Below are 18,795 nucleotides of genomic sequence, written 5' to 3' on the forward strand. Positions count from 1 at the left end.
GCTTGATGGGCAGATGGAAAGGATGATCCATATACTAGAGGATATGCTACGAGCATGTGTGTTGGACTTCAGGGGTAATTGGACCCAGTTTATGCCGCTGGTTAAGTTCGTGTATAACAACAACTACCAAGCTAGCATTGGAATGACACCTTACGAGGCATTATATGGTGGATGGTGTCGCTCTCCGCTATATTGGGATAAAATGGGTGAAAGACGAGTTATGGGGCCAGAATTGGTGCAGCAGGCATATGATAAAGTCCGACTTATTAGAGACAAAATTAGTGCAACTCAGAGTTGGCAGAAAAGTTACACAGATACTCGTTACCGAAAGTTGGAATTTAATGTGGAAGACCATATGTTTTTGAGCGTAACACCGCCGAGAGGGGATACGAGGTTTGGGAGAAGGGGTAAGTTGAGCCCTAAGTACATTGGCCTATTCAAAATACTTGAAAAAGTGGGTCCAGTTGCCTACAGATTAGCTCTATCACTAGCATTATCTTGGATTCATGACATATTCCATGTTTCTATGTTGAGAAAATACGTCCTAGATCCCTACCACCTGATCAGTTATAAGGAGATAGAGCTTAGAGACACTTTAGTATATGAAGAAATACTAGTGTAGATTCTAGATAGTAAAGAACAAGAGTTGCGCACCAAAAAAAAAACCACTAGTAAAAGTTATGTGGAGGAATCATGCAGTGGAGGAAGCTTTGTGGGAGCTCGAGGAGGAGATATGGCAGAAGTACCCACATTTGTTCAATGGGGATCAGTATTAGTCAGAAAAGGAAGGTAATAGTTCAGATAAGGTAAGTTTTGTTTTAATTTCATTTTATACAGTGCAGGGTGACTGATGTATTAAATTATGTTTTGGTGTATGGGATATAATGGGTTTTGGGAGAATTTTGATTAGTTATTGTAATCTCCTAGGACCATATGTGTAACCACGGTATTCCTCCGCCATAAGTGAGGGTAATTAATAAAAGTACAGCAAATTTTTTCTTTAGAGTTTAGTACATGTATAGTCAACAAATTTCGAGGACAAATTTTTTTTTAAAAGGAAGGGAGAATGTAGAGACCCGAAAAATATAATAACTAAATAAATTGGAAAAAAAAAAAGGAAATTAGGTTTGGGAAGCCCAAATGGTCGACGGGTTTGAAAGGGACGCAGAAAATCGTCGACGGTTTTCTTTTTACCACGGATCAGTTACTGATAAAACAATTAAAAAGGAGAGGGTAAAACCCAAATCATTGATGGTTTTATGAGAGGAGCAGAAAATTGTCAATGGTTTTCTTGGCAGTGCAGAAAATAAAAAGGAACCGCGAGCTTCATTTTTGAAAATCAAATAAATTATTCTCCCTCCCTCCCTCCCTCCCTCTCTCTCTCTCTCTCTCTCTCTCTCTCTCTCTCTCTCTCTCTCTCTCTCTCTCTCTCTCTCTCCCTCACCAAACCCTATGGCCCTACCCCCATTTTCCTTCGATTCTCGCTCCGTTAAGCCCTATTTTGACTATCAGTGTTAGCCTTGACAGTTACACTATCTTGGTTTATATGTTTTGATGATATTAACCTATTTGTTGTTCCTAGTATTTTTCATCCTCGCAGATCTTGTCTAGTACATGTACAAAGTATCAGATACAAAGATTTACTAAATCAAAAGCAAAGATCGGATCGAGTAAACATCAAATAGAAAAGATCGGAATGACGCTAACTCGGAAGCACCAAAGCACATCCTGAAGTTTTTATTGTGTACAAATTAATTGTAATAAGGGTTGTGTAAGTGAGTGCATATTGTAACTCTTGCAGTGTGTGTCTTGCATGATTTCTGAGTAAGAGTTGAGTCATTGCATAAGCATACTAGGACACATGAGTTTATAGGATTGCACTAAAGACATAAACACAAACTCACCTTTCATGACTTTCAAAGTTAAACTTAAAGAGTTTGTTAAATGAATCCTAAACTCAAATATGTTTTCTAAAGAGATAAGTTTTCAAACATCTTGGTATTTTGAACATTTTCATACTTAGTCCCGGTTTTATCAAAATGAGTCTCATGTCCTAAAGGTTTAAAGAAAGTCAAGTATATTTATAAAAGGACATACTAAGCATATAAGATATCAAAATGGGTTTTCAAACGTATTTTATTAATTAAGATATATTATATTCAAAAGGAAACTCATTTGGACAAGTTTTAATCTTCATTAGACTTAATATATTTCATATACTTTTGTCCAAGAATGTTTTGAGTCATTAAAACGCTTTTTGATGAGGAAAAACAAAACAATCGTCACTACCGTAGTGCAGCCTTAAGTCCCGAATACCTTTTGTTATTGTGGGCATAACTTTGGTTAAAAAAGTCCAACTGGTACGATCTTAGTGTCCTTGGAAAGCTAAGACCAAATGCCATAACTTTCGTGTTGATGACGTTTTCTAATTCAAGGATCTCGTCGATGAACACAAAGAATTCGTCGACGAGTTGCAGTATATGATTAGTTGAAGAGTGCAGGGGCCTAGTCGATGAGTCCAACTAGCAGAATGACACTAACGGGCGGAAAATAGCTAGTTTACCAAATAAAATATCTTTTCTCCCCCCCCCCCTCAACGGCTCCTAAGGCTCTTAGGCTATAAATACAAGCTATTAGACTTGTATTAACATGGTTTTGAGCATTATTGATCATATTTGTGAAAAATATCATTTTATCCAAAACCTAAGCACTTTACACTTTGTATTTTAGTTATTCTTCACAAGTGCTCAATCATCTCTTGCTCACTTATCTTGTAAGATTCATTCCTTCAAAGAATAGAGTGAGGATTTGGTTGTATTTCATATTGGCTCATTTAAGGAGCATTAAATTGTATTTCCAATCTCTTGTAAGGTTCTTTGTGAAACATTGTTGTAAGGTTCTTTGTGAACCAAAGCGAAGGCTCTTGGTGAGCGCAGTAGGTATTTGTTCCCAAGTGTAGGGATTTGTTCTCAAGTTCTAAGGCTTCTCCGTCGGTGAAGGAGTATCTTTAGTGGATTGTGGAATCCTTGGCTTGATGCTAAGGCGTGGACGTAGGCTTGGTGTCGAACCACGTAAAAATACTGGTGTTGTTCTTTCTCTCCCTTATACTCTTCATTTTATATCTTGTGCATGATTTATATTTATATTGCGATATAATTCTTGTATCTTGTCAAGAGTTTTTATTTTGCAGAAAAATATGTATTCTGTGAAAAGAGTCTATTCACCTCCTTCTAGACTATATACTCCGAGTTGAGACTTCTAACAATCAGGAATCACCACGAGGTTCATGGGAAGATTCTCTACAACCTCACCAGAGCAGATTTTCAACTTGAGGTTCTGGGACACCACTCCAAAATTAGGGTAAGTGAGTTATTTTAGGATTTATATGATTATTATGTGTTTCTAGAACTAGAAAATGTATTAGATGGTTTTATGCTGGGGTTCGAGTTGATTGAACTGGAGTTAATTGATTTCAAGATTTGGAGTTTTGGGATGTCGTATGTGTGACTTAGGATTTTAGTAGGTTTCACAGGAAACAAGTACAAGGATAAACTAGGTTAGGTATTTTCAGAAAATGCATTTTTCAATATTTGGTATTTAATTCATAAATTATGTATAGTTTTGGGAATAGTGAGATGAAACTGAGGAAACTTTGAAAAACAAATTTATTTTTGTTAGAAAAATTACATAATTTCAGGCCAAATAATATGTTATAGAATAGTACTCATTTATGTGTGGCATGAGTATAGATTTTTACTGCAATTAATAGCATGTTAGAATATTTCATAAGAACATAGAACAAGCATGTAACGACCCAAAAATTACATCATTTTTTTTTTATAAACACATAAACTACTCTGATACCCCAACTATAGTAGCTCAGGCCTCAAATGGGCACTGAGGTATTCCTGTACATAATAGACACACCTATGCAGCGGAAAATATAAATCATACAACCATATATATATATATATACAATACTAGAATTCAGTATTTCCAAACCATAGTTACATTTTTACATCTCTCACTAGTACCACCTATCCAAAAACACAATGCTCTGAACCCACTTACCCTATAGGCAGGGCAAATAAAGGGCCACTCTATTTGCGAGCCTGATCTACTCGCCTTGTTGGATCACCTAAAAAATGTTAGAGTAATGGGGTGAGACGACGTTCAGTAAGTGGAAATATGTTGTTACTAGTGTGTGGCGACCAAGTTGCATAACTATTATAATAACAACTGAAAGTGTATAAGATGGTAAATCGGTATAAAGTATATCTTACATTCATCTTAGTTTAAAATATAATTGTATCATCTGATTTTCTACTTTTCATACTTCTAATATCATACTATATTTATCAAACACTATAAATCTGTATACATATACATAACTGTGATTCTCCCTAGAAATTTGTATGTCATGATTTAACCCCTCATGACAGGGTTGTGCGATTTATAGGCTGGACTTAACTCTGGTTGGCCTACCAGGTAAGTCACTATACTTTACCCTTCCTCAGTTCGACCAAATTACATCAACTCCTAAGCACGGAATTGGAAAAACTACCTCGTCAAACCAGGCCCCCTCAAACCAGAGTCCTGGGGAGTCTGCAACCACTCCGGGCACGGTTGACAGTACCCACATACTATCTGAGATATGTGGTTGCACTTTGATCTGTAAATAGCAACGATACCGTACTCTATTTACTATATCTGCCTGTAATATTTCATCAGGGATCTGATACTGTATATATATACTGCTACTATAATTACCCTACTATTTTCATCATGTTTCCAAAATAACCATAACACTATAAATTCTGAACTGGAAATACTATAACATCTGAACAGTGCAACTATAACATCTAATTGCTATAACTGTATATCTGACTGTATAATCTATATAATCTGAGTGTTATGGTTTTAGGAAACATGACATTCTATAATATACTGATCTAGATAGTATCTATAATACTTGTCTGATAACTATCTGTATATACTGTAAATCATGATATTTTGGGAGAAACTATATAAATACTATATCAGGTAAACACCCACTTAGGCCACACAAATGTTAAAACTCATATTCTGTAAAATTGGATAATAAACTGGTATATATATATAAATATACATAAAATTTCTAATATCTTTGCTAAAATTTCCTAGCATAGCATATTTCCCTTACTTGGTTTATAGAAAAGCTCCTTCTGTATCTGGTCCTACACCCATAGGGTTCCCCACTCAACACCTAAAAAATAACATTTTCTAGAACAAAATATCAGTATTTCTCCATGTACTACATTTGTTATAACTATGGGAAAGACAAATACTGAATAAAATGTCTTACCTTGAAATTGGGATGGAGTTCAAGTCAATTCCACCAGCGATCCAGCGATCCATTCCGAAAAATTCGCAGAGAACTTTCCCAAGAGCCTCGTGGTGGCCTCGGATCGTTGAACCGACGAGGAACGAAGTCGGAATCAAAGAGAGAAGGGGAGAGGGACGTTTTCTAGTGAGAAAGAGAGTTCCTGTGCCAATTTTGCTGCAGAAAATCTGGATTTTGGCTATTTAAAATCTTAAATTCGTCGACGAGATACGTCATCTTGTCGACAAGCCAATGAAGAAAGTTTGTCGATGAACTTGAACCTCTCGTTGACGAATTTCAGAGTGCCAAAAAGCCCCTTTCGGTATCTTCTCATTGACGAGACACGCGTCTACGTTGACGAACCCCAGTAGAGTACTCATTGACGAAGTCTGCCTTTGTTGACGAGACCCCCTTAAGTCCATTTTTAAAATTTTCCTTTCCCTTTTATTTAATTCTAATAATTTTTTGGATTATTACAAACCATGTTTAAACGATAGTTTTTAAAAAAGCTATACATAGTACAGAAATTGTATTTTCACGTATATTATAAAATTCAATCAGCGCAGATGCTGTAACTTTCAGTCGGCGCAGATGCCGTATTATTCAGTCGGCGCAGATATTCAACCGGTGGAGATGCTGTGATCAGTTTAATATGACAGTTTATTAAGAAATTATGAAATAACAACTTTTATTCAGAAATATGTAAAAACTAGATTTTATTTCAGAAATATGAAAATATTATTTAAGAACAGAATTAACATATGAGAAATATATTATATAATAGCAGAACTCGAATGACTTAATTTAGATTTAAAACACGGTACCGTAGCTATCAATTCAGGCAGTGCTACTACACATCTTAGATAGAGTGTGCGAGTTAGATAGTCGATTGTGCATCAGCATGGAAGTAGCTGCCCCCTGGTAGTCCGGACCAGGCTGGGCAAGCCAATCATACTTACAGAATTATCAATTTGACTTAGCGTGGTAGGTCAATCATTACTAGGTCCCGCCTACGGGCTGCACAACCCAGTCATGTGGGGGTAATACATGACATCAACTAGCTATCCATCTAGGTGTGATTTCAGTAGTATACAGATATAACAGATGATTTTTATATTTATACAAAAATTTAGTATGTTATATGAAATATGATTTATTCAAATTTATACAGAATAGTTTTATATTATGTATAGGTTTTCCTTATTTAACAGATATAATATACCATGTTCAGTATATGTTTATCTTACAATGATACTCATGTTGTTACACACTAATGTTAGTTTATGTCCTTTATTGAGAGATGTCTCACCCCAACATTAACAACATTTCAGAAAACTTAGATAAAAGAGCGGACCGAACTCCGAGATAGAGGAGGTTGTTTTATACTACTCTGTCTAAAGGGTAAGTTGTAGGATTGTGTTCATGATGAATTTTTAGGGTTATGACCCTAGGATACTATGGTTCTTTTTGGGAATGAATATATGTGTTTATGGACATAGTAGAATTTTGGTATTGTATATATATATACATATATATATAGTTATGTAAATTGTAGTTTCCGCTGTAGAGACGACATGTATGTATAGACAGGTATATGCTCGGTACCTACAAGTCCGGGTTGACTTTGACTTTGTTAGTATGTCATGGTATTAGAGTTATTATGATATTTATTATGTGGAAAAAAAATATATAATAGGAATTTCGGATAGTTACAACATGTTTGTAATTTGAACTAATAATTTTAATATTATAATTATTTTTATTTTATTTTCATTTTTATATTATTCTTCAACGTCACTCTTCTTGTCGCCTTAGAATCACATTCCTATCTTCGTCTGCAGCACTACGCTCTCTCTCACATGTGAAAACTTGCGAATCGCTATCCCAACAAATAAAACAGTATTCGGCTCTGATCAAGACCGGGCCCACCATCCCACAGGGAATCGCAGCCGCACAGCGACACTTTAGAATGCTGCGTGCCGGTGCTGGTGCCTTTCTTGACGGATGGTCCAGGAGAAAATTTCCAGTACAACAATGCCACACGCTTTTTCCGTACGAGTTTCATCAAGGCGCCTACCACGTGGGCTACATGATCATCAAAACGATGGAATTAGCTGCCGACACGTGCGCCGCTCTCCTGCGCACTTTTAGGTTGAGTAAGATCATGGAAAACTTTTGAGCAACCACTTTTAGATTGAATAAATAAAATAGAAAAAAAGTACATAAAGCTCACCTATGCTTTAATAAAAAAAATTTTAGCTACACAAAATCAAATTCAAATTCAAGATCCAAATTCATTTTTAAATAATATAATACTAATAAAAATTTATTAAATATTTTTTAAAAAGTAAAAATTAATTAAAATATATTAATATTGATGAACCGGAGGTTTGCTAATGGTCACCCTCTCGGTCCTTGGATCCACCCCTCACTCCTATACCCATTCACTAATTTTCGTGTATTTTTAATTAATTTTTATTAGTATTATATTACTACTCTCTTACCGAATATTTGGGAGATGAATTTGGGACCTTGAATTTTTTTTTTCTATGGATTTAATTGGATAAAATATAAAATTGCATTGTACTTCATTCAAATCCATGTAAGGGCATTTTTGCCCATAAAAATAGATTTTATCTAATATATTGATTTTTGTTAGAAAAAAATAATTGCATCATAACTTTTAATAATTTTGGAACCACGAGGCGATTTTGTGATCATAAAAAAGCTGCGAAGTAACTAAGTAATTTTTTTTTTTTTTATTACATAGGAATTTCAATCACCAACAAGCCCTTCGGACCCCCTGGTGCGGTACCAAACCTACGAATCAACGTTCTCCCCCTAGGTCTCGCTGATCAGGTAAAGTCCAGAATGCAGACATGGTTTTCGTGCATCAGTTGGACGTTCGGCCAATCTGACCCCCGAGATACATCTTCATTACCATCTACGATTTCCATTGGTTTACAGATAACTCTCACCATTCGCGGTCCCCGCTGGCTCATAAAGCGAACTCTCACCATCTACGGTCTCTACTAGCTCATAGAGTTAATTCTCACCATCCACAGGTACCGTTGGTTCCGTGAGTGTATTTACCTAGAATCGAATACCCGATGCTCTTACTTACGTGCTGATATCTTTCCATCGCGCCATGCTCCGTGGAGGTGGTAACTAAGTAATTTTTGATTAAACAGTAAGGAGAATTTCTATAATTTTCATAATAAAATAAACAATAGGTAATGTAGGAAACTAAGAAATAAACTCAATTGTTTGATTAGAAGTTTGATTTATGTTCTCTTCCATCAAATTGAGTGATCATTCCACAGTGAATGACATTCAACCAAAGTAGTCATTAGTAAAGAAAAAATTTTAAAATTCACCCAAGTCTTTATACAAATGTTTTGGCATTGGCTTGTCAAATAAGATTTGAATTAGACAAGTAGATAAGATTTAAGATAAGTTTTATAAGTATTAGCACAAATAATTTTAGCACGATTAGTACAAAAAATAAATTGAATTTATCTCTTCAATTTGTTATGTTTTTTATTTAAAATTTCATTTCTGTGTGGTGAATTTGTGGTGATGTTCAAATTAATTTATTTATGGTGAAATTAATCATATTCATCCCTAAGAATTTAATATTAATTTTTTATTTGTAATATTTTTTTTTTAAAAAAAACCCTCCAACATTCACAATGATGGATTAAAATTGATTATTTAAAATAAAGATAACTGAATAAATTTTTAAAAGTATGCATTTAATGATTTAAATTATCTTTAATATTTGTAATTGCTTAGCATTATTCATAATTATAAAAATTATTAGAAAAATTAATTTTCAAAAAATTAAATAATGTTTGATAGTTGTAGAGTTGCACATGGGCTCAGCCGCTCAGCAAAGTTAGTTAAACTCGCGGGGGAAATAGTAAAGTAGAGGGACTGCAAATTTAGTCGGACTCTGAGGTGTTCGCAGATCAAGAGTAAAATTGAGAGAGAGAGGGAGAGAGAGAGAGAGAGAGAGAGAGAGAGCGAGATGTCAACTCGAGTGGGGGATCTGAATTGTATGGTCGGCTACAAATATGCAAAGCTCAACGGGGATTCTGTTTTAGCTGAATTCTAGGGCTTCTGATGCAGCTCCTGTGATTTTTGCGTCTGGCAGAAGGAGGAATATATGTCTTCTCCATTTAACACTGTTCCATTCGCTTGCAGTCCAGGTGAATTTACGTTTTCTTTTATGACTACAACGTGGGTTCCCCCCTTTTTTCCTCTTGTTCCTCTGTCAGTATACAGTTGTTTGCAGTTTTCTGAATTGTTTATAATCATCCCATTGTATAATCTTTGTATCTCTTGTTTTATGTTTAATTTGAAGTACTACAGTCCAGGTGAATTTACGTTTTCTTATATGATTATGACGTGGGTTCCCCCCTTTTTCCTCTTGTTCCTCTCTCAGTATTCAGTTGTTTGCAGTTTTCTGAATTGTTTATAATCATCCCATTATATAATCTTTGCATTTTTTTTAATGTTTAATTTGCAGTACAATACTTTGATATGATGGTTTAGAATGAACACTAGATTTTAATCAAAGTAGTTTGAATTGCATTTTTGGAAATGGTTTATCATATGGGTTTAATACCTCTCTCGCTGGTTTTTGTTAGATTATAAAATCAATTCTCTGGCCTGGGGCCTTTCACTTAACGGCTCAAGCTTTTAGGTTGAGTGGTTCTTCAATATGGAATGGGAGTTCCTTAGACCTAAATGTCAAGAGTTTGAATTCAGGCGCTTTCAATTGTTATATTGTTTCAGCACAACATAAAAGATATATGTCTCTGGTTTGTCCATGCTTTCAAACCCAGTGGTGTTGCCCGTGAGTGGGTGTGTTAGACTTATGTCCTCACCTAATGGTTTAGAGCTTTTAGTTTCAATGATTCTTGATGTTTTCTACTCTCATATATTGATTTCTATTTTTGATTTCTCAAAGATCTTTTAATAACTGAAAAGGGGGTGGGGGGGGGGGGGGGGAGAAATGAAATTTGTTTCCAATTGGAAATTATCAATCATATTTTGTTATATCCATTAATAAACTAATTTGGTTAATAAATGCATAATTTAGCTCTGTTATTGTTCCAACCAGCTGGAACATTGAAAAATTTTATGATGCATTTGTAGCGGAAGTAATGCAAATTTTGGAAGATGAAAAATTTTGGAAGTTAATGAAGGCATGAAAATTCAGTTACAAATATAGAATGTTGATAAGGTCGGAAGTTGAAAATTAAGAATTGCTCATTGGAGTCAATCAGATGACTAAATAATAATATGGAACACAATAGAAGAAAATTCTGCAAATGAAATCTTATGTAAGATTGACATTAATGTCGCTTGTTTGATAAGATTGTGTAAATTAATCGGTAAATTAAACTAACCTTGAGGTTTGTTGATGTTGCAGAGAACTCCGTTGCATTTTAAAAGATGGACTATGATTGGTGGCCCATTATAACTTGAGCTTAGTTTGTCCTCTCATGTGGCTGATGGAAAAGAGCTTTTCTTTATTCTTTTTGATAAACAAAGAAATTTATTGGGGAGAGAGGAAAAGAGTACAACATGAAAATGGTAAGAAAATGGGGAGAATAAGATATCCTCTGAAATCAAAAGAAAAAGAACAATAGAAAACATCTGAAAACAAATAATTAGGAGTAAGCTCTATTGAGCAAAACATCCCAGTCCCGCTGTAAATATTTGCTACAGGTAAATGCCAAAAGAAACCACTTGCCAAAGCCCACACCGACGCAAGAAACACCGGTCTATTCCAAAATAAGCATTTCTCTCCATCCAACGACACTAGATCATAGCCATAATTGAACACTGCCCCAAAGTCTTTTTCTCGTTCCCCTTTTCAAAATCCCTAAACATCGTAGTGTAAAATGCCTCCAAGTAGGAAGGGCACACCCAATTCTTTTCAAAAATACGAAATTATTTATTCCAGAGGGTCCAACTGTCCAGCAGAAATGGCAGTGGAAGAAGAAGTGTGTGCAAGTCTCTTCACTCTTGAAACTAACAACACACACATCAGGTGACAAAGACTTTTTATGTCTATGTTTTTTAAGCAAGTCATCGGAACTAGTGTTTTCCAATATTGCTGTCCACATGAAGGCCTTAACCTTAGAAGGAATTTTAGCTTTCCGAATGAAAGAATAAGGGGTGAAAGGAGTAGCATTAGGAACATGAATCAAGTGAAGAAGAAAGATATACCAGAAAGATCCAGAGAAGTGTTTAGAAAAAGCTAATGAAAAGGAGCTGATTTATGTCACTGAAAATATTTTCTTGTTTTTTGGGGAAAAGGAGCTGTCAAAAAAGGGAAAAGCTGATATTGAGGGTTTGGCAAGAAAGCTACAGTTTGATTAAAATATTTGGAATGACCAAAATAGTTGTGAGATTTATGTTACCGAAAATATTTTTCTATTCTTTGTGGAAAAGGATCTGTCAAAAAAGAAAAGAGCTGATCTTGAGGGTTTGGCAATAAAGCTATAAATTAATGGAAATGTTTGGGATGACCAAAATGGATATGCCATTTTAGGAAATGTAAATAATGTGCATTTCTGTGATGTTTGGGAAAAAAAAAAGAAAAAAGAAAAAAGAAAAACAGGGGACTCCAATGGAGTAGAATAATCTGTCTTAAATATTACTTTTTATCTTTTAAAAGCTTAAAATATGTTACTTCCACAAATTTCCAAAAAAATAAAAGTTAATCTTTTAAAATCCCAAAAATCTATTTGCCAAATTTGTTGCACCTAACTTTTACTTTCTAAAAGGAAAAGTTCATCCATTTAGGGTGGGGGAGGGGGGGACCGCTCTGTTAATGAACTGTCAAGTATGACATTGACAATGTGAGACTTTGTAAACAGTTCACTTTCCTCCTTTATTCTTCTTCATAGTCTTCTCTCTCTCTCTCTCTCTATATATATATATATATATATATATATATCAAGTATGACATTGACAATGTGAGACTTTGTAAACAGTTCACTTTCCTCCTTTATTCTTCTTCATAGTCTTCTCTCTCTCTCTCTCTCTCTCTCTATATATATATATATATATATATATATATATGTATGTATGTATGTATATGTATGCCCCTTCTTCATCACCTCAATACTATGATTTCAGCGATTCTGGACTTTTAGAAATTTAATTAAGAAATAGGAAAAAATTGTATACTCAATTTCCAGAATATTGATTGAAGATTTTAACTCCCAATCTCTGCAGTGGCAGCCCTAATCCTGCAATTACCAATAGTTTTGAGCCCATATCATACATTGGTGCTCTGTGTGAAACATCATATGTATGTCCCATCATTATTCTTTCAATTGAGCTAAGAGCAGAATAGTCATTTATCTATTTTCTAGTGAGTTGATTAGTTCTTTAGTTTCTTGGAATCTCCATTCAGGAGACCTGTTAATAATAAGGAGTAGGTGGAGTTGTCATCCTTGTTGTCCTTATTGAATAATAGTAACCTTTCTTCGGGAAGGGATGTTTGTTCTTGGACTTTGGATCATTCGGAGGTATATTCTTGCTCAATTCTGGACACACCCATTCCAATTCTTCAGTTCCTAATTATTCTATTATTTGGAAGGCCAAAGCTCCCCCCAAAATTAAGGCTTTTACTAGGTTGGTTATGCTTAATAAAGTCACTACTAATAACTTGTTGCAGATGAGGAGACCTTTGAAGGCTCTCTCTCTAGATGTATGCGTCCTCTGTTATAAGAACTCTGAGACAACTTCTCCTCTTATTTTGCACTGCAAATTTGCTTGGAGGATTTGAAATAAGCTATCTGGTATTATGGATGAGAGTTCGGTGTGTCTGATTTTGGTGGAAGACTTGTTAGTTACTTCTTTTGCAGGTTTTGGAAGGAGGAAGGATAGGGCAGCATTGTGGAGAAGTGGTATATTGTCAGTCTTCTGGGGATTATGGTTGGAGCATAATGCATGGATCTTTTCTGGGAAAGAGTTAAATTGGGTACCGGTGTGGGAAAAGATTTAGTATATGGCCTCTTTGTGGTGCACTGTGTTTGGAATTTTTCAGTTTACAAAGAGATTGGAGAAACATGTTGGGTTGATGCTTCTTTTTTCTTTGTTAATTTTAGTTCTTTTACTTTTGGTTTGTCCCATAATTTCCTTGGGAGATGTGTTATTCTCCCTCTTGTAATTTTTTTCCCTATTAATGAAATCTTCTTTTTCTATAAAAAAATATTAAATCTAAAATATCATTTTGGTCCAAATCTTCCTATGACCTCTTCACCCTAATAACCTTCCTATCATCAATGCAAATTGATAAGACCTAACCATTTGATCCTTGTCCTTCTCCGTCGCAATTAATTGATATTTCTTGTGTTGCATTGGTGTTATAGAACTACACCTTCATCATGTACGGAGAGCTGCCAAAAAAATGCTTACTCCAGGAAACTAAAGAGAACTCCACAACTGCAATTAGGAATTCTTCCTTATTTTTCCAATTCCCTAAGAATCAAACTAATTTTAGAATACTTCATAACTCTGTGACAGAGTCTGTTGATTGGCTTAGGTTCAGTCTTGTATGGAGTAGCAAAGAGAGCCCATAAGACTTGATAATGGAATTCCAATAATTGTTTGGTGCCTTCTAATTTCCGAATTTGGTGAGACTTCTTATTGGAGTTGAAAGGGATTTTGAAATTGTAGATGCATGTAATTTCCTTTTGTATTGGAGGAATTCATACTTGCCTTAAGAAGATAGAAGGCTGGAAGAAGAGGAGGTGGAATTTGATCAGGACGGAGTTCAACAGCTGGGTGAAGTTGGAAAGGGTTTGGTGCATTCAAATTTGGGTTTTGGGATGTACAAAATTTATATTTTACATGAATACATGATGGAGAGTAAAATTGGCATTATAATTTGTGTCACTTCAAGGACTACTACAGTTTTGGCTTTAGGCTTTTAGGATTAGTTTAATTGCATGCAGTACAACTTACATGATCTACATGAAAGCAATCATAATTCATTAACATAATCAAACAATATTAAATATCTGGGTAAGAGGGATTTCTAGATGTTTACCTAGCCTATATCCACTCTCTAAAGCTTGTTTGGGACTTTGGATATTCTACTATTGGATAAATCAAGGATGTGCAGACAAATGCAAGATTCACAATCTCTTCTCTTAGAATCACCAACATGAGAAACACAAAGTAACTGGCTTCTTGATCCATTGAACTCAAAGAGAAACTCTCTTCAATAAAATAACACTTTTCCTCATACACAATTTATGCAGAATCAATAATTTGGAAAGAGGAAGAGAGATAAAGAACTAGAATTTACTGAAGCACTGTTGTGAATACTCAGAGGCAGTTCTCATGTTGTGTTCATGGTTTTTTAGTTCATTAAATGAATTTATTATGCTCCTAAACATTTTTCTATTTTTTTTTTCTCTAGAAACCAACTTCTTTTCAAAAAAGAGTTGATGTAGTCCCCCAAAAGCTAATGTTAAAGCTTGATATGCATTGTTGGCCCACAACCTAACAAATTAAGCTTTTAGGTAAAGTGGTAATCTGACATGGTATCAGAGCTAGTTACTAGGAGGTCCTGGGTACTAGTATTGTTGCCCGCGTTTATTATGTGGTGTTTAAAAAAAGTTATTATATTCCCTTTAATGGGTGTTATCTATCGTGTGTATTGCTCTATATGCTATTAGGCTACATGTGCGAAGGAGTGTTAAAGCTTGATATACATTGTTGGCCTACAATCTAACAGCTTAAGCTTTTAGGTAAAGTGGTAATCTAATAGCTAAAATTGCCGTTGGAGCTAGAACTAGCCCAAGAACTAGGGCAACATGTTTTTGAGGCTACAATGGCTTGAACATGCCTTTGAGTTTACCTTATGAATTTTGTTTGTGCAATCTTGTAACAAAGAAAAAGGATAGACAACTAATAAGTATGATCACATGATAATAGGGAACTTCGCTTGTGATGCACTTAATGTCTTAATCTTTTCCCACATAGCGGTCCGAAGCCCGGGTAAAGGAGGAGGATTGCATTAGGTAGATGACAGTCAGTGTAAAATTTTTCAGATCACTATGATATGAATCCTTACCGAATATGTGTTGGGGCATCCCTTACGGGCAATGCGTTGATTAATGAAACCATGCTAAAGGATTAGATGAGATATTGTGGATTAAAATAATCCTGAAAGACATGCGATCAATGGAACCATGAAGCTTTACCGTGACAATAAGTCAACAATCTCATTAGCTCACAATCCGGTACTACATGAAAGAACTAAACATATTGAGATTGATAGACACTTCATTAGAGAGTAAATTGAGTCTGGAGAAGTGTGTATGCCATATATCCCTACAGCTCAAGATCTGTTTACTAAAGGGTTAGACACGAAGACTTATGAAGCTTTGGTGGACAAGCTTGGAATGATTGACATTTATTTGCTAGCTTGAGGGGGAGTGTTGAAGATCTGCCGCATATGGAAAGCTACCATTCTCGGCAACTCTAAAAGCAGTAGTATGTAATCAAATTATACACAACGCAATACAAAAAGTCATATGTTAGTTTTTTCTACTAAGAGAAATGAAGGTCTCAAAAATTCAATTTGGTTTTATGCTTGGGAGATCTACTACAAAAGCTATATATCTTTTAAGAAGATTAATGGAAAAGTTTAGGAAAAAGAAGAGGGATTTACATATAATATTTATTGACTTAGAGAAAACGTATGATAAGGTACCCAGAGAAGCTCTATAATGTGTTTTTTTTTTGAAAAAGGTGTATGTAGTAGGTATATTGATGTCATAAGGATATGTACAATAGAGTAATGACTAGTGTAAGAACTATACGTGGAGAGACTAGAGAATTTCCAATTACAATAGGTGTATATCAAGGATCTGCTTTGAGCTCTTATCTTTTTGCTTTAGTGGTCAATCAACTGACTAGGAGTATCCAAAATGAGGTTCCATGGTGTATGTTGTTTGCAGATGATATTGTATTGATTGATGAAACTAGGGGTGGAGTAGAGGCTAAGTTAGAATTAAGAAGAGAAACTTTAGAATCTAGAGGCTTTATGACAAGTAGAAATAAGAAAGAATATATGAAATGTAATTTCAATAATAGGAGGAGGAATATTGGAGACAAAGTTAAAATTGATGATAAGAAATAAATAGTACTAGTAGAATTCAATACCTTGGATCTATTATGCAAGCTAAAGGAGAAATTGAAGAGAATGTAATGCATAGAGTTAAAGCAGGTTGGGTAAAATGGAGAAGTGCTTCAAGTGCTCTTTGTGATTGAAGAATACCTATAAAATTAAAAGGGAAGTTTTATAGGATGACTATAAAACCAGCTATGCTACATGGATCAGAATGTTGGGTGACTAAGAAACAACATATCCAAAAAGTAAAAGTTGCCGAGATGGGAATGCTTGATGAGTGGTATAAGTGTATAACATTGAAAGATAAATTAATAAATAAACATATTTGATAAATTAATAAATAAACATATTTGTGGTAATTTAGGCGTAGCTCCCGTAGAAGATAAGATAAGGAAGGGACGACTCAGATGGTTTGGGCACTTGCACTGTAGGCCACATAGTGCACTAGTAACAGGCAATAGAAGGGGTAGGGGTAGACCTAAAATAACTTCGAATTAGATAGTGAATAAGGATTTCTAAATTTGTCGAAAGAAATTGTCTATGATCGCATAAATTGGCGGAAAATGATTGATGTAACCGATCTCACCTAGTGGGACTTAAGGTTTTGTTGTTGTTGTTGTTGTACATGATAATAGGAGCTTAAATAAATTTTCTAGTTAGAGACAAGAAGATCATCTTCCCATCTTTTAGATAATGCAAGAAAGAGATTTAAAAGATTTCCTAAAAGAGATAATGTAATGCTGAAATGGTTTTATCTTGAAATATCTTCAATTAGAAATTATACAGACTTTCTACTGGAATTTATCTTAGCATGGATACTAAAAAGAAAAGTCAGTTTACATTAAATGATTAAATCAAAAAATTGAGAAATATTCAATTCAGCTCCTAAAATGCATGGGGCATGTTTAAAATATTTTTGGCAAGATATGTCAACTCAAAGGTGTCCAAGAAAATGAATAAATTTAACATTCAATGTTCTATAGTTAAAAAAACAATAATATTTATTTTTCCATTATTTTTCAGAATTATCCTACAAATAAATCCCAAAAATAATTATTCTCCAAATGTTTTTATAAGAATTATTTTCCAAATAATAACTTAATTATGGTGAGAAATTAAATTAATATGTGAATATAAAGATGATAATTCATATTTCGTACAACAAAAATGAAATGAGGCGTGAATGTACGTAGTATGCATGCATGTCTACCTCACATAGAAATGAGCAACTGCCTCGTGCATTCTCAAGGAACCTGTGAAAAGCTGAATCACATGCAGGGTGATAATATTCTTCCTGAACATTCTTTTGAGGTTCACAATTGCACTAGAATCATTCTGAGGGTTCTGAAATCAATGATCTAGCTATACAAGCTCCACAAACCATTATGTCATGAATATCCAAATCATGAAATTATTCAAATAATGTTTTGTCATCATCACAATCTTTTGTATAGACTTATTTCTTCTGCATTCTATGATGACAACTTTTGCTAGTCACTTGATGTAAACAATGTCTTTTTTTAAAGTAAATTTTTTTTTTTTTAACTGGGCTTTTCTAATGTAAAATTGGTTTCTTAATTTCTTTGTTTAAATTTCTATTTATTTGTTATCGTCTTTCATCTAGAACTACAGTAGCTAGTTAAATACACATTCTTTTGTTCATAAGCATACAATAAAACTCAACACATTTTATTTGGGTCTATCTTAAGATGCAATTTACGTAAGACTCGTACTTCTTCTTTTAAACATGCAAGTAAACTCAACATATTTTATTTGTGTCAATCTTAAGTTGAAAAATTTCTTAATTAGAGACATTCAATTTTTCATTGGAGCCATTCTGTTATACTGATGTCTTGCTATTGGGCTGCCATATGTCATGAATGCCAAGATTTATTTATTTGCAAGTTGAGAAAGCTGCAAGGCTGTCTTTAATGCAAAATCGCAAATCTAGGAACCATATAATTTTGATGGGGGAGGATGTAAGAATAAGGATTTTAAAGCAATCATTTTCTTTTGAAATGAAAGAATATACAACAAGAAATTTGTTTGAACACAAACAGATTCATATTTATGGCTGGCTCCTTTGTGGTGGTGTGCAATTTTAGAGGTTTTGGCTGGCTCTCTTGACTTAGTCTTGGGTTTCTATTTTTATTAGCGCTTTTTTTTTTGAGGATTCCTCATCCTCTTTGTAGATTCTTCTTCCTCAAAAAATTATTTTTTTTAAAAAAAATTTGTGGTCAATTATTATGAGCAAATTTGT

General features: G+C 34.4%; 1 protein-coding gene across 2 annotated transcripts in view; it reads left to right on the top strand.

The window, feature by feature from the left end:
• Positions 1-9,239: 9,239 nt before the first annotated feature.
• Positions 9,240-18,795, top strand: part of LOC131164472 (phosphatidylinositol 4-phosphate 5-kinase 8-like) — a 72,015-nt gene continuing 62,459 nt past the window's right edge. For both annotated transcript variants that reach the window (XM_058121682.1, XM_058121684.1), the window contains exon 1: positions 9,240-9,573. The gene's annotated coding sequence lies outside the window, so the exon portion shown is untranslated. The remainder of the gene's footprint in view (positions 9,574-18,795) is intronic.

This window comes from Malania oleifera, chromosome 9, assembly GCF_029873635.1.
Source record: "Malania oleifera isolate guangnan ecotype guangnan chromosome 9, ASM2987363v1, whole genome shotgun sequence".
In the NCBI taxonomy this organism is placed as follows: Eukaryota; Viridiplantae; Streptophyta; class Magnoliopsida; order Santalales; family Ximeniaceae; genus Malania; species Malania oleifera.